This window comes from Rhinoderma darwinii, chromosome 1 (assembly GCF_050947455.1).
Source record: "Rhinoderma darwinii isolate aRhiDar2 chromosome 1, aRhiDar2.hap1, whole genome shotgun sequence".
In the NCBI taxonomy this organism is placed as follows: domain Eukaryota; kingdom Metazoa; phylum Chordata; class Amphibia; order Anura; family Rhinodermatidae; genus Rhinoderma; species Rhinoderma darwinii.
In genome coordinates this window covers 503,858,035-503,871,870 of record NC_134687.1, presented here as the reverse complement: position 1 = coordinate 503,871,870, position 13,836 = coordinate 503,858,035, and positions in this window count along the sequence as shown.

Genomic DNA, 13,836 nt, shown 5'->3' with positions numbered 1-13,836 from the left:
ATGTCGGCTAGGTATTCGCCACCTAGGCTGAGCGCACGCCATCAATTGCTTGAAGCCGGCGGAGTCGACCAGGTGGTATGGCAGCGACTGCACCACCAACAACTTTGCCAGGTGTGAATTAAGCCGCACGACAAGTGGATGACTGGGTATATATTGTTGCTTATTGGACAACGATTCCGTAATGGATAACTGACGGGACATAGGAGGAGCACTAGATGACAGTGATGATGATGATGACAACGACATGGTGGATAAGGCCTGGCTACTACTTAGATGACAGGGACTCGGAGCAGCAGCAGCAGCGGAAGAGGGGTCTTCATTAGATGTACATGATGGTGGGGCATGTTGATTGTCCCACATGGCCTTGTGATGCCGTTCCATGTGTTTACGTAGAGCAGTAGTTCCTACATTGCTGCCCTGCCCACGCCTTACTTTCTGCTTGCAGATACGGCACTGTGCCATGTTTTCCTCCTCTGGGAAGGTACAGAAAAATTGCCACACGGCAGAGTACCGTAAAGAGGTAGTACCACGTCCACCACCACCACCACCACCACAACCACCCGAGCTTGCCCCTTGTCTGGCAGGCTTTTTTCGGGAACCTACACCAGCATCTGTGTCGCCGTCACCGGCTCCTGAGCTGACCCTACCGCTGCAACGTTTTGCAGATTGACTTCTGCCCCTACCTCGGCTTGGCTGTTTATCACATCCAGTGCCGCCACTACTACCCTCCTCCTCTGACGCCGTCATCACCTCGTCACCTGGTTCCCACGTCCTGTCTAAAACAACATCATCATCATAGCCTTCCTCATCATCCCCGCCACTTCTGTCACTGTGTTGTGAATGTGATGTGACATCATGGCGGGCTCCATGCCCCCCCTCATTACTGCGTCTGCCACCACGGCTACCACCACCAACACCCCCACTACCGCAGCTATGCGTCTCGGTCACCGCTTCCACCTCCACCACCGCCGCAACACACTCCGTTGGCTGACTCGCGGAAAACAAATCATCATCATCACTATGTTGTTCAGTATCTTCCTTCGCACCCGAGGAGATGTCTCTTAGGACTCTCAGGAAAGATGGCTTCCCGCTAGGAAGGGGGAGCGAAGACATAGATGATGGAATGGAAACGCTAGAAATACCTATATTACTACTGTCACCGTGCCAAGGAACTGTAGAGGATCTGGAATCCAACGAAACCTGGCTTGAAGCCAGATCGTCAGAGTCTTCCTGCTGAGATGACCGCGAGCCAGCCAACCAGTCCACAATGGCCGTATTGTCTAAAGTAACCCGCCCACCGGAGGAGATGGACAAGTCTGGCTTGCTGATACTACTACTAGCAGGCACATGGCAGCTGCTACTAGTGGAACTGGGCACATGTCTTGTGCCACAAATGCTGCTACTGGGTCTGGCACCAACAGATCCAACATTTGGACTGGAAGAGGAGACGGCATGGGTGTTTCTTCCTCTACCCCGTCCTTTCACAACCTTTTTTTTCCCAGACATTTCAGAGCCCCTTTTAAAAGCGTATTCACACACGGACACTGGCTTGGCAAATGGCAATGAATGAGAATTTCAATCAGCCTCGCTGCAGTGCACTCAGGGAATGCTGGGCCTTGTAGTACTACTAGGCTGCCTGTATGGCAAGTTGGATTGTTATTCCAGGGATGAGCCCCTTTTAAAAGCGTATTCACACACGGACACTGGCTTGGCAAATGGCAATGAATGAGAATTTCAATCAGCCTCGCTGCAGTGCACTCAGGGAATGCTGGGCGTTGTAGTACTTCTAGGCTGCCTGTATGGCAAGTTGGATTGTTATCCTGTTAATAACGGCCAGGGATGAGCCCCTTTTAAAAGCGTATTCACACACGGACACTGGCTTGGCAAATGGCAATGAATGAGAATTTCAATCAGCCTCGCTGCAGTGCACTCAGGGAATGCTGGGCCTTGTAGTACTACTACTACCACTACTACAAAGGCTGCCTGTATTGCAAGTTGGATGCAATGGGGATGAGCCCCTTCTAAAAGCGTATTCACACACGGACACTGGCTTGGCAAATGGCAATGAATGAGAATTTCAATCAGCCTCGCTGCAGTGCACTCAGGGAATGCTGGGCCTTGTAGTACTACTACTACCACTACTACAAAGGCTGCCTGTATTGCAAGTTGGATGCAATGGGGATGAGCCCCTTCTAAAAGCGTATTCACACACGGACACTGGCTTGGCAAATGGCAATGAATGAGAATTTCAATCAGCCTCGCTGCAGTGCACTCAGGGAATGCTGGGCCTTGTAGTACTACTACCACTACTACAAAGGCTGCCTGTATTGCAAGTTGGATGCAATGGGGATGAGCCCCTTCTAAAAGCGTATTCACACACGGACACTGGCTTGGCAAATGGCAATGAATGAGAATTTCAATCAGCCTCGCTGCAGTGCACTCAGGGAATGCTGGGCGTTGTAGTACTTCTAGGCTGCCTGTATGGCAAGTTGGATTGTTATCCTGTTAATAACGGCCAGGGATGAGCCCCTTTTAAAAGCGTATTCACACACGGACACTGGCTTGGCAAATGGCAATGAATGAGAATTTCAATCAGCCTCGCTGCAGTGCACTCAGGGAATGCTGGGCCTTGTAGTACTACTACTACCACTACTACAAAGGCTGCCTGTATTGCAAGTTGGATGCAATGGGGATGAGCCCCTTCTAAAAGCGTATTCACACACGGACACTGGCTTGGCAAATGGCAATGAATGAGAATTTCAATCAGCCTCGCTGCAGTGCACTCAGGGAATGCTGGGCCTTGTAGTACTACTAGGCTGCCTGTATGGCAAGTTGGATTGTTATTCCAGGGATGAGCCCCTTTTAAAAGCGTATTCACACACGGACACTGGCTTGGCAAATGGCAATGAATGAGAATTTCAATCAGCCTCGCTGCAGTGCACTCAGGGAATGCTGGGCGTTGTAGTACTTCTAGGCTGCCTGTATGGCAAGTTGGATTGTTATCCTGTTAATAACGGCCAGGGATGAGCCCCTTTTAAAAGCGTATTCACACACGGACACTGGCTTGGCAAATGGCAATGAATGAGAATTTCAATCAGCCTCGCTGCAGTGCACTCAGGGAATGCTGAGCCTTGTAGTACTACTACTACCACTACTACAAAGGCTGCCTGTATTGCAAGTTGGATGCAATGGGGATGAGCCCCTTCTAAAAGCGTATTCACACACGGACACTGGCTTGGCAAATGGCAATGAATGAGAATTTCAATCAGCCTCGCTGCAGTGCACTCAGGGAATGCTGGGCCTTGTAGTACTACTACTACCACTACTACAAAGGCTGCCTGTATTGCAAGTTGGATGCAATGGGGATGAGCCCCTTCTAAAAGCGTATTCACACACGGACACTGGCTTGGCAAATGGCAATGAATGAGAATTTCAATCAGCCTCGCTGCAGTGCACTCAGGGAATGCTGGGCCTTGTAGTACTACTACCACTACTACAAAGGCTGCCTGTATTGCAAGTTGGATGCAATGGGGATGAGCCCCTTCTAAAAGCGTATTCACACACGGACACTGGCTTGGCAAATGGCAATGAATGAGAATTTCAATCAGCCTCGCTGCAGTGCACTCAGGGAATGCTGGGCGTTGTAGTACTTCTAGGCTGCCTGTATGGCAAGTTGGATTGTTATCCTGTTAATAACGGCCAGGGATGAGCCCCTTTTAAAAGCGTATTCACACACGGACACTGGCTTGGCAAATGGCAATGAATGAGAATTTCAATCAGCCTCGCTGCAGTGCACTCAGGGAATGCTGGGCCTTGTAGTACTACTACTACCACTACTACAAAGGCTGCCTGTATTGCAAGTTGGATGCAATGGGGATGAGCCCCTTCTAAAAGCGTATTCACACACGGACACTGGCTTGGCAAATGGCAATGAATGAGAATTTCAATCAGCCTCGCTGCAGTGCACTCAGGGAATGCTGGGCCTTGTAGTACTACTAGGCTGCCTGTATGGCAAGTTGGATTGTTATTCCAGGGATGAGCCCCTTTTAAAAGCGTATTCACACACGGACACTGGCTTGGCAAATGGCAATGAATGAGAATTTCAATCAGCCTCGCTGCAGTGCACTCAGGGAATGCTGGGCGTTGTAGTACTTCTAGGCTGCCTGTATGGCAAGTTGGATTGTTATTCCAGGGATGAGCCCCTTTTAAAAGCGTATTCACACACGGACACTGGCTTGGCAAATGGCAATGAATGAGAATTTCAATCAGCCTCGCTGCAGTGCACTCAGGGAATGCTGGGCGTTGTAGTACTTCTAGGCTGCCTGTATGGCAAGTTGGATTGTTATCCTGTTAATAACGGCCAGGGATGAGCCCCTTTTAAAAGCGTATTCACACACGGACACTGGCTTGGCAAATGGCAATGAATGAGAATTTCAATCAGCCTCGCTGCAGTGCACTCAGGGAATGCTGGGCCTTGTAGTACTACTACTACCACTACTACAAAGGCTGCCTGTATTGCAAGTTGGATGCAATGGGGATGAGCCCCTTCTAAAAGCGTATTCACACACGGACACTGGCTTGGCAAATGGCAATGAATGAGAATTTCAATCAGCCTCGCTGCAGTGCACTCAGGGAATGCTGGGCGTTGTAGTACTTCTAGGCTGCCTGTATGGCAAGTTGGATTGTTATTCCAGGGATGAGCCCCTTTTAAAAGCGTATTCACACACGGACACTGGCTTGGCAAATGGCAATGAATGAGAATTTCAATCAGCCTCGCTGCAGTGCACTCAGGGAATGCTGGGCCTTATAGTACTACTAGGCTGCCTGTATTGCAAGTTGGATGCAACGGGGATGAGCCCCTTATAAAAGCGTATTCACACACTGGCTGAGTAGTGAGTAGTGGATGAGCCCCTTCGATTTCTGAATTCCTGCCTTTTAGATTCCTAAAGCTTTCCCTTACTGCACAGAGATGCTATTCCTACAGCTCCTGTCTGTAAAATGGCCGCTGAGCTCCGTGCATAGACTTTTATTGCAGGCTTGAGCCCGCCCCTATGCTGCCTCCCGATAGGCTGGGAGAGCCGTTTGCAAGGCATTATGGGGTAGCCTGATGTCAGGTGATCTTCTGTAATCCTCCATTTTAGATGTAACATGTGGCAGGCGCCAAAATGTAGCCGGGTTCGGTCAAAACGGGTTCGGCCGAACCCGGTAAAGTTCGGATTCGCTGCGAACCGAACTTTTCCTGAAGTTCGGACCGAAACCGGGTTCGGTTGTCCCGGTTCGCTCATCTCTACTTACAATGATAAATCCTGTGTGTATTCTTTGTTTTGTACCAGTGAAAACAGTCTCTCACCATTTTAATAAACATAATATTCATAAGTTCATACTTTATACATACTATCATCATATACAATAAGGCATTTTCTTACAGTATATTAGTTAAAAATTACTGCACAAAATATTTTTTTTTCCTTTGTTAACCATGAATTTGTATATAAATCCCAAAGTAGATGTACAGGAAGTTTCAGATTAAATAAACTAATGCATTGCTTTTAAATAAGCTATTATAGGCTTGCAGGATAATTTAGAGATCAGTGAAGCACAGTGTCAGTTGAGATCAGTAAGCTTATTTATGATGAATGTTACTTCATTTAATCCCCTTCCTTCTTATTGCTTGTGAATCACTTATGTGGATTTGTTTTTTAAATTGTGTTTTTGTTATTTAAACTTCTTAACTGGTTCCCGACCGCTGGCTGTGTTTTTACGGCCAGTGGTCAGGGTCCTTAAAACCCGAGCCATAGACTTTTTACGGCTCGGGTTTTAATTTGCTGCCCGCGTGATCGGGCAGCTGAATGTCGGGTCTCCGGCTGTCAGTGACTGCCGGGGACCATGAGGAGAGGATAGAAGCAGCTTTCGCTGCTTCTGTCTTCTCCGATCTCTTTTACACCGCACTCAATGAACGCTGTGTATAGGAATAGAGACAGCAGCAGCGGCGCTGTCTCTATTCCTCCTGGTGACATTGTGACTGGTCACATGATCCCCGGGTGCCGTTACTGACAGACTGCTGCTGGGTCTTACTAGACCCAGCACAGCCCTATTAGTGACAATCGTCACTATGAGAGGGCTGATATCCCCTGTAATTGGGGCTGCTGTGCAGCTTCAGTTACAGTGGAAAAGATGGTGTAAAAGAAAGAAAAAAATATATATATAAAGTTCCCCAAAGGTCTTTTTTGACCTTTGAGAGACAGACCATAGTAATAAAAAAATAAAAGTAAATAATAAATACACATAAAATACCCATCCCAAAAAAACGTTCCCCTCCCGCCAATCATTGTTGTAACGCTAACGCTGACCCAATTACCCTAATATAGACATGTAATACATTAAAATTTACGGAAGACAATGACAATCACAAATAAAAGGTCTATTTTAGGGTAAAACTATGTCATTACAAAAAAAAAAAATAGCTGAAATGTAAAAAAGTTTATTTTTTTACTATTATTTTCAAACTTTATGAATAAAAATTCTAAAATCGCAAAAAGGATGTGTATAAAAACGATAAAAAAAAGAAACCTGCATTGTCTACGGAAAAAACATCGCAAAAATCACGTCGTTAGCCCAACAAATAAAAGAGTTATAGCCATTTAACTAACACGTGCTAAAAAGGGCTAAACGGTGTCTGGTCCTGAAGGCTCAAAATAGCCCGGTCCTGAACTGGTTAAATTGGATATATTTTTATTTTTAAAGCTATGCGTATTATGAAATTAAATTAACTACTGTACAAGGTGAGCTGGTGCCTATTCTTTTATATGTTTAAATGCTCATGTAGAAGACATATTCACCAATTCCCTTGTACATAGACGGTGCCTATAAAAAATGTGTTGTCACAAATCTTTTCACTTTTTCATGTGTTAAAGTTTATCATTTAATTAATATTCAGTGTAAGGGGTCAGAGCAGGGGCGGATTACAATGAGGGCAATATGGGCAAGTGCCCGGGGCCCAAGGCTGGAAGGGGGCCCAGTTTGCCCCGGTTATCTCTTATCGGCTGTTTAAATTACAGCCGGTTCAGAGAACCGGAGTGAAGTGGGACCGCTCACCCAACCAGTGGCTATACACTACACTACGCACTACACAATAAAAAAGTTACTATAGTAACGGAAGCCGCGGCCCGTTACTATAGTAACGGGAGCCGCGGCCCGTTACTATAGTAACTACAGTACTTACCTTCCTGTTTCCGGTGCGCAGCGCATGACGTCACCACCATCCTGAGTCAGGACATCCGCCGCGGCTGAAGAGCAGGGTAAGTTTGATACCCCTTCTGCTTGAAGCTGATGGCTTGGTGTCCGACTCCCAGGACCCCCGCCAATCACCTGTTTTGAAGGGGACGCAGCTCTCGTACGAGAGCTGGTGCTTCCCCTTCATTCCGGTCAGTTGCTCACACTGAATCCGTGTGGGCGATTCACAGTTTGAGCGAGTAAGTGAAATGAAGGGGAAGCAGCTCTCGTACGAGTGCTGTGGCCCCTTCAAAACAGCTGATTGGGGGGGGTCCCGGGAGATGGACCCCGATACATCAGCTATTGATGGCCTATCCTGAGGATAGGCCATCAATGTGTAGGGACTGGACAATCCCTTTAAGCCTAGAGGGCCCATGAGACAGGATCACAGATTGTGTGATGCTGTCTGCTGGGCCCTGTATCTAAGCGAATCACATGGTAGGATACAAGGCCCATGTGTGATCCTGTCTGTTGGGCCCTGTATCTAAGCATCTTACATAAGCACATGGTAGGCTTAGATACATGGCCCATGTGTGATCCTGTCTGATGGGCCCTGTATCTAAGCATCTTACATAAGCACATGGTAGGCTTAGATACATGGCCCATGTGTGATCCTGTCTGATGGGCCCTGTATCTAAGCCTACCATACGTGTTACTAATTGTTTTTGTTGTGTTTGTGTTTTTTTTACAGGTTCGGTCGTTGGACTACGTCGGTTTCGAGGACTACTTCGATGACAGAGTTTTTATTATCAATAAAATGGTTAATGAGGGTTGTCTGGGTGGTTTTTATTTCAATAAAATATTTTTTCTATGTCTTTGTTTGTTTTTTAAAGTTTATTACTACCGCCTTAGTAATGGACGCCGGCTGATTGACAGCATCCATTACTAAGGCGAGGCTTAGTGTTAGCCGGTACAGAAGCTAACACTAACCACCATTATTACCCGGTACCCACCGCCACCAGGGGTGCTGGGAAGAGCCGGGTACGATCCAGTACTTGACCATCTGTGGTGATGGTCGGACAATGGGGCGGCCGCAAGCTGGTATTATTAGGCTGGGAAAGGCCAAAAACTGTGGCCCTTCCCCCCTGGTAATGTTAACCTGCTGCTGGCTGGTTATGAAAAATGGGGGGGACCCCGCCAGATATAACAGCAGCAGCCTAGCATTACCAGGGGGGGAAGGGTCACTGTTTTTGTCCTTTCCCAGGCTGATATTACCAGCCTGTGGCTGACCCGGTACCCGACCATCACTACAGATGGTCAAATACTGGTTCGTACCCGGCTCTTCCCAGTACCACTGGTGGCGGTGGGTACCGGGGTAATGGGGGTTAGTGTTAGCCTCTCTGCCTGCTAACATTAAGCCTCGCCTTATTAATGGATGTTGTCAATCAGCCAGCAGCTATTAATAAGGCGGTAAAAGTAAAGTTTAAAAAAAATACAAGGACATAGGAAAAATATTTTATTGAAATAAAAAAACAAACACAACCCTCATTAACCATTTTATTGAGAATAATAAAACACTGTCATTGAAGTAGTCCTCGAATCCGACGTAGTCAAACAACCGAACCCGTAAAATAACACAAACACACAAAAATAATTAGTAACACATAAAAAAGAAAAACAATTCTTATACTTACCTTTTCTGGGTCCAGCACTGGAACCGCAATGTCAGCGGGCTGGTCCCTATATCTAATCCTTTCATGTGTGATACTGTCTGTTGAGCTACTGTATCTAATCCTATTATGTGTGTTACTGTGCTGAGCCACTGTATCTAATCCTATCCATAGTTTGTAGGGTCGTAGTGCTATAGATATGCTGTCTCCTACACACACACACACACACACACACACACACACACACACTCTCAGGGGCACAGTGTATAGTGCTATTATATTCAGGAGTACAGTGTATAGTACTATAATATTCATTGTATGATACTATTATAGTTAGAAGCATAGTGTAATGATGGGGGTAGGGAAACAGACAAGTGAGCCCTAATCTACCCACCACTCAGTCCCTGCCTACTTGCAACGACCCGCCCTAGGCGACGGGGTACAACTGGGCGACGGTCCCTACACTCAATAAGTGAACGACAGACAAACAGACAAGGGAACACAGAACCTAAGGGAAAAGGGGCAGTTGCCCACGGCAACACCGTGAACAACAAGTATAGTAAACGAGCCGAGTCAAACCAGGAGAGTACTAGGTGCCAAACGCAGAGCAGGAGAGTAGTGAACAAGCCGAGTAAAACCAGGAGAGCACAAGGTACCAAACGCAGAGCAGGAGAGTAGTCAACAAGCCAGGGTCAATACGAAGCAGGGACAAATAGTACAAGAAGCTGCAGCAGGGCCAGGAAACCAACAGAGAAGATTCACAAGCAAGGAGGAACAGGAAAGGCAGGTATAAATAGACAGAGGGCGGGAGCTAGCTCCGTCTGGCCAGGCTGTGATAGGCTCTCCCACTCCTAAGCCTGCCATCCTGAGTGGTGGAAGATGGAGTCAGTCTCACAGACCTAGAAGCAGGTGCAGACTGATTACCTATGGACATTGATAAAGAAGCTGTGCCTGGCAGATCCTTTACACATAGAGTGTGGCATCATGAGAATTTTATCTTCGTTTACGGGTGCGGAAATGTTGGAAAAGTGAGGAGCCGAAGACATCTGAGCTGCAAACTGCAGAAATGCGCCGTGCCCGGGAGAATTCATCATATAGGTCTGGACCGGATGGAGAAGAAAAGAGAAAAAGAATGAAAAAGAATCTGAGGCGTCACCGGTGAGTCACTCAATATAAATGTTTATTCTGCCTGTGACTGATCAGTACTGTAGTCACTGTATGATCTGCAGCGAGATGACGGATGGTAGCACTCTTTTTGTTAAACAGCAACTCCCAGCATATCCTAACTATTGTTCAGGCTATACTGGGAGCTGTCGTTTTATGATGTACAAATTTATATGGCAGGGGTTTAACTGAGTTTGCAAATGATCTCTGTACTGAACTGTATTTGTTTTGGTGCTGTATATATGTGCTGAGCTTGATTCTGGTGCTGTGTGTGTATATGTATATATGTATATATATATATATATATATATATATATATATATATATATATATATATATATATATATAGAAGAAGAAACTTTGCAGCATTCCAACATGAAAAAGGTGGTGGTTTATTCAATCCAAAACAACAGCAACGTTTCAATCCTACAATGGGATCTTTATCAAGCTTAGTGACACATCTACTCAACAAACTTATATATGGTTGAGACTATTTAACATAATTGGCCTCATTATAATACAATAAAGTGCAAAGTGTACGAAAACTTACATAATACATAGTGTAAGGTATCATCATAAAAATAAACATGATACAGAAAATACAGAAGTGTATATGTGACATCGTGAGTAACAATACACAATATCAAAAACATTAAAAACAACTGATTACATCATAATCATTTATGCAACAGTGGTGTAAAATCTATCGTCATATCGCCACTCACCAATCAGAACTTCAGATTTAACTAGTCAGTCATTGGTATATGTATTCGTAAGAATGTATTGCAGCAATCAGCTGCAGCCCTCGTGGTAATTAAAGTTTGACACATCAGTGTAATCCCCCGAGGCGGAAGTGTATCATCATTCAGCAGCAGAGAGCATCGATCGCATCCATATGATGTAATGCGTGTCAATGCGTTCCACTGAACTGACCCGTGTGTAACGGCATCATAGGTTGCTAAGCAACTGTTGCAACTCTGTCACGGATACCTATTGACAAGGCTATGTTGGTCAAGAAGTCTATAATGGCAAAAAAATGCAAGTATATTAGTCAATGCTCCTCATGGTAAGTGATGGAGATATTAAGGATATCTAAAAGTAACTTTATATCAGCTTTTTAAAGACGATCCACACGTGGGTACAAAGATCTCTGTTCACAATCAAGTATCCAGAACGATCTTGTTCCCGGAGTTATGGGACCACATAGCTACGTCTTCACGTGTCTAGGATGTCCCATCACCCTCATCCGTGTAACGGACCCAGATTGTCACATCAGTGACAAGGTATCTCATAAAGCATAAATCATGAAAAATATATATGAGAATCCTTCTCACTTTTCTTACAAAGGCTTATAATATCTCTATATCACTTAAAGACCAAATAGGAGACTAGAAAAAATTAAACAAATAATAAACATATTTTATTGATATAATAAGACTCAATGAATTAAACACAGCCCCGTCAGATATCATAACACAGTAATTTTACTATTTGAAAAAAATCAAAGAAGTTCCGAAATTCTGTTGGGAGTGGTATTCCAATCTAAAAAAATACAAAAAAAATAATTTTTGTATTTATCAAACATTGACAGTAAATAATAAATATGAAATATAAATATTGATGTTAATGTGTCAACGATCATCATACCGAAGAGGACATCAAAAGAACCCAAGGAAAAAGAACATGAGGACATCATAAGGCTATCCTATCTACAACAAATTCTACATTAAGTCCTCAAGATTTTTTAGATTCCAGTCCATTGGACAAATCAAAAAGAAGAAAACCAGACGAGCAGGTCGCAGGAGAAATAGAGGAAGGAAGAACCCGTTTTCAAAAATCTACGCATCAGAAAGGACAGAAACCGGTGCAAGACAGCAACAAGAGGACTCTGCCCAAACAACAGTGGTAAATATCTCCCAGCATCAGTTATCTCATACACAATTACAATTACTATCTAAGGGATTGTCATTTTGCCCTAATCAACATATTGATTGGTTTCAATTAGAGCTGGATATATATAGTTTTGTTAGAGCTATTAAATTGAAGGTATGGTTTGAGACACAACCGATTAATGCAGTAGTTCATGATACTCTTCCGAAACTATCACTTAAAAAACAGGGATTATTTAATAAGAGTTTGTTCCAACCTCCTATAACATCACATGCGATAGAAACCTTTAGAGAACTTGTACAGAAAGACATTGCTTTGATCCTAGACAGGATATTACAAAGAGGATTACTTCACTTATTAAGACAGCATTAGAGGAAGGCATAATTGATCAAATGCTGTATAAATTCCTCATTATTGAATTTCCTGTTACACCTTGCCTGTATTTACTGCCAAAAATCCACAAAGATTTAATGAACCCTCCAGGTCGCCCAATTGTATCTGGCCGGGGTTCATTAATGAGTAATATCTCTATCTTTGTGGATAAAGTGCTGAGAAATTTTGCTATTAACTCCAAATCTTATATCAGGGACACCACTGATTTTTTACAAAAATTAAAATCTATAAAATTACCAGAGGGGTCTATTTTGGTCTCCTTTGATGTTACATCTCTTTATACCTCCATTAATCATAACAAGGGGCTTGATGCTGTACGACGTAAATTGATGACTGCAGACTATGACAATGCTACTTGTGAGTTTATTATGTCATTAGTAGAACTTATTTTGACATCTAACTATTTTTTATTTAAAGATAGTTATTACATTCAGTTGAAAGGAACGGCCATGGGATCCAATATGGCTCCCACGTACGCCAATATTTTCATGGACAATATTGAGGAGATGTCGGTCTATGTATCCCACCACTTCTCACATGTTTTGAGGTGGTGGCGATACATAGATGACATCTTCCTCATTTGGACTGACACTGCCACTACATTAACTGATTTTCACCAGTTTCTTAATTCTGTAGATGAGGATATCCAATTTACTATGACACACTCTATGGACAATATCCAATTCTTGGATGTTACTATATCCATTGTTAACAATACAATTAGAACTAAAATGTACACTAAAGAGACCGATAGGAACACTTTGCTACGATTTGATAGTTGTCACCCGAGAAGTATGGTAAGGTCCTTGCCATACAGCCAAATGATTAGGGCCAAACACAATACTGACAGACAGGAGGATCTTGATATATCTTTAGACACTATGGTTGGTAACTTTCTACAAAGAGGTTACCCTAAATCATTACTGTGGACACATAGGAAGAAGATTGATAATATAGCGAGGGACAGTTTGCTACAGTCTAAAAAACTGTTAGTATATGGAAAACGGAAACGCATTCCATTCATCTCAACTTATAATGACAAAAGTGGAGATATTTCCAGGATTATGAATAGACATTGGCCAATAATCAGCAATAGCTTTGGACACATAGATGAATTGAATAATGGTCCACTCATGTCTTATAGACGCTCACAAAATCTTCGAGATAGACTGGTGAAAACCAGAATGCCAGAACATAAGAAAGCGGCACAACCTATCTTTAAACCCCTAAAACCGGGCAATATCCCATGTTATAGATGTGTCAATTGTGCTTTGATGTGCAAAGGTGAATTTTTTAGACATCCAGTGACTGGACAACAGTTTAAAATTAAACATAATTTCACCTGTGACTCGGACTGGGTCATATATGTGCTATGGTGTCCCTGTGGCCTCCTATATGTGGGTGAGACCACCTGTGCCTTTAAAACTCGTCTAAACAATCATCGTTTCTCTATACGCAAAAAGAAGCTTGACTTACCTGTGGCTAAACATTTTTCGGAATATGGTCA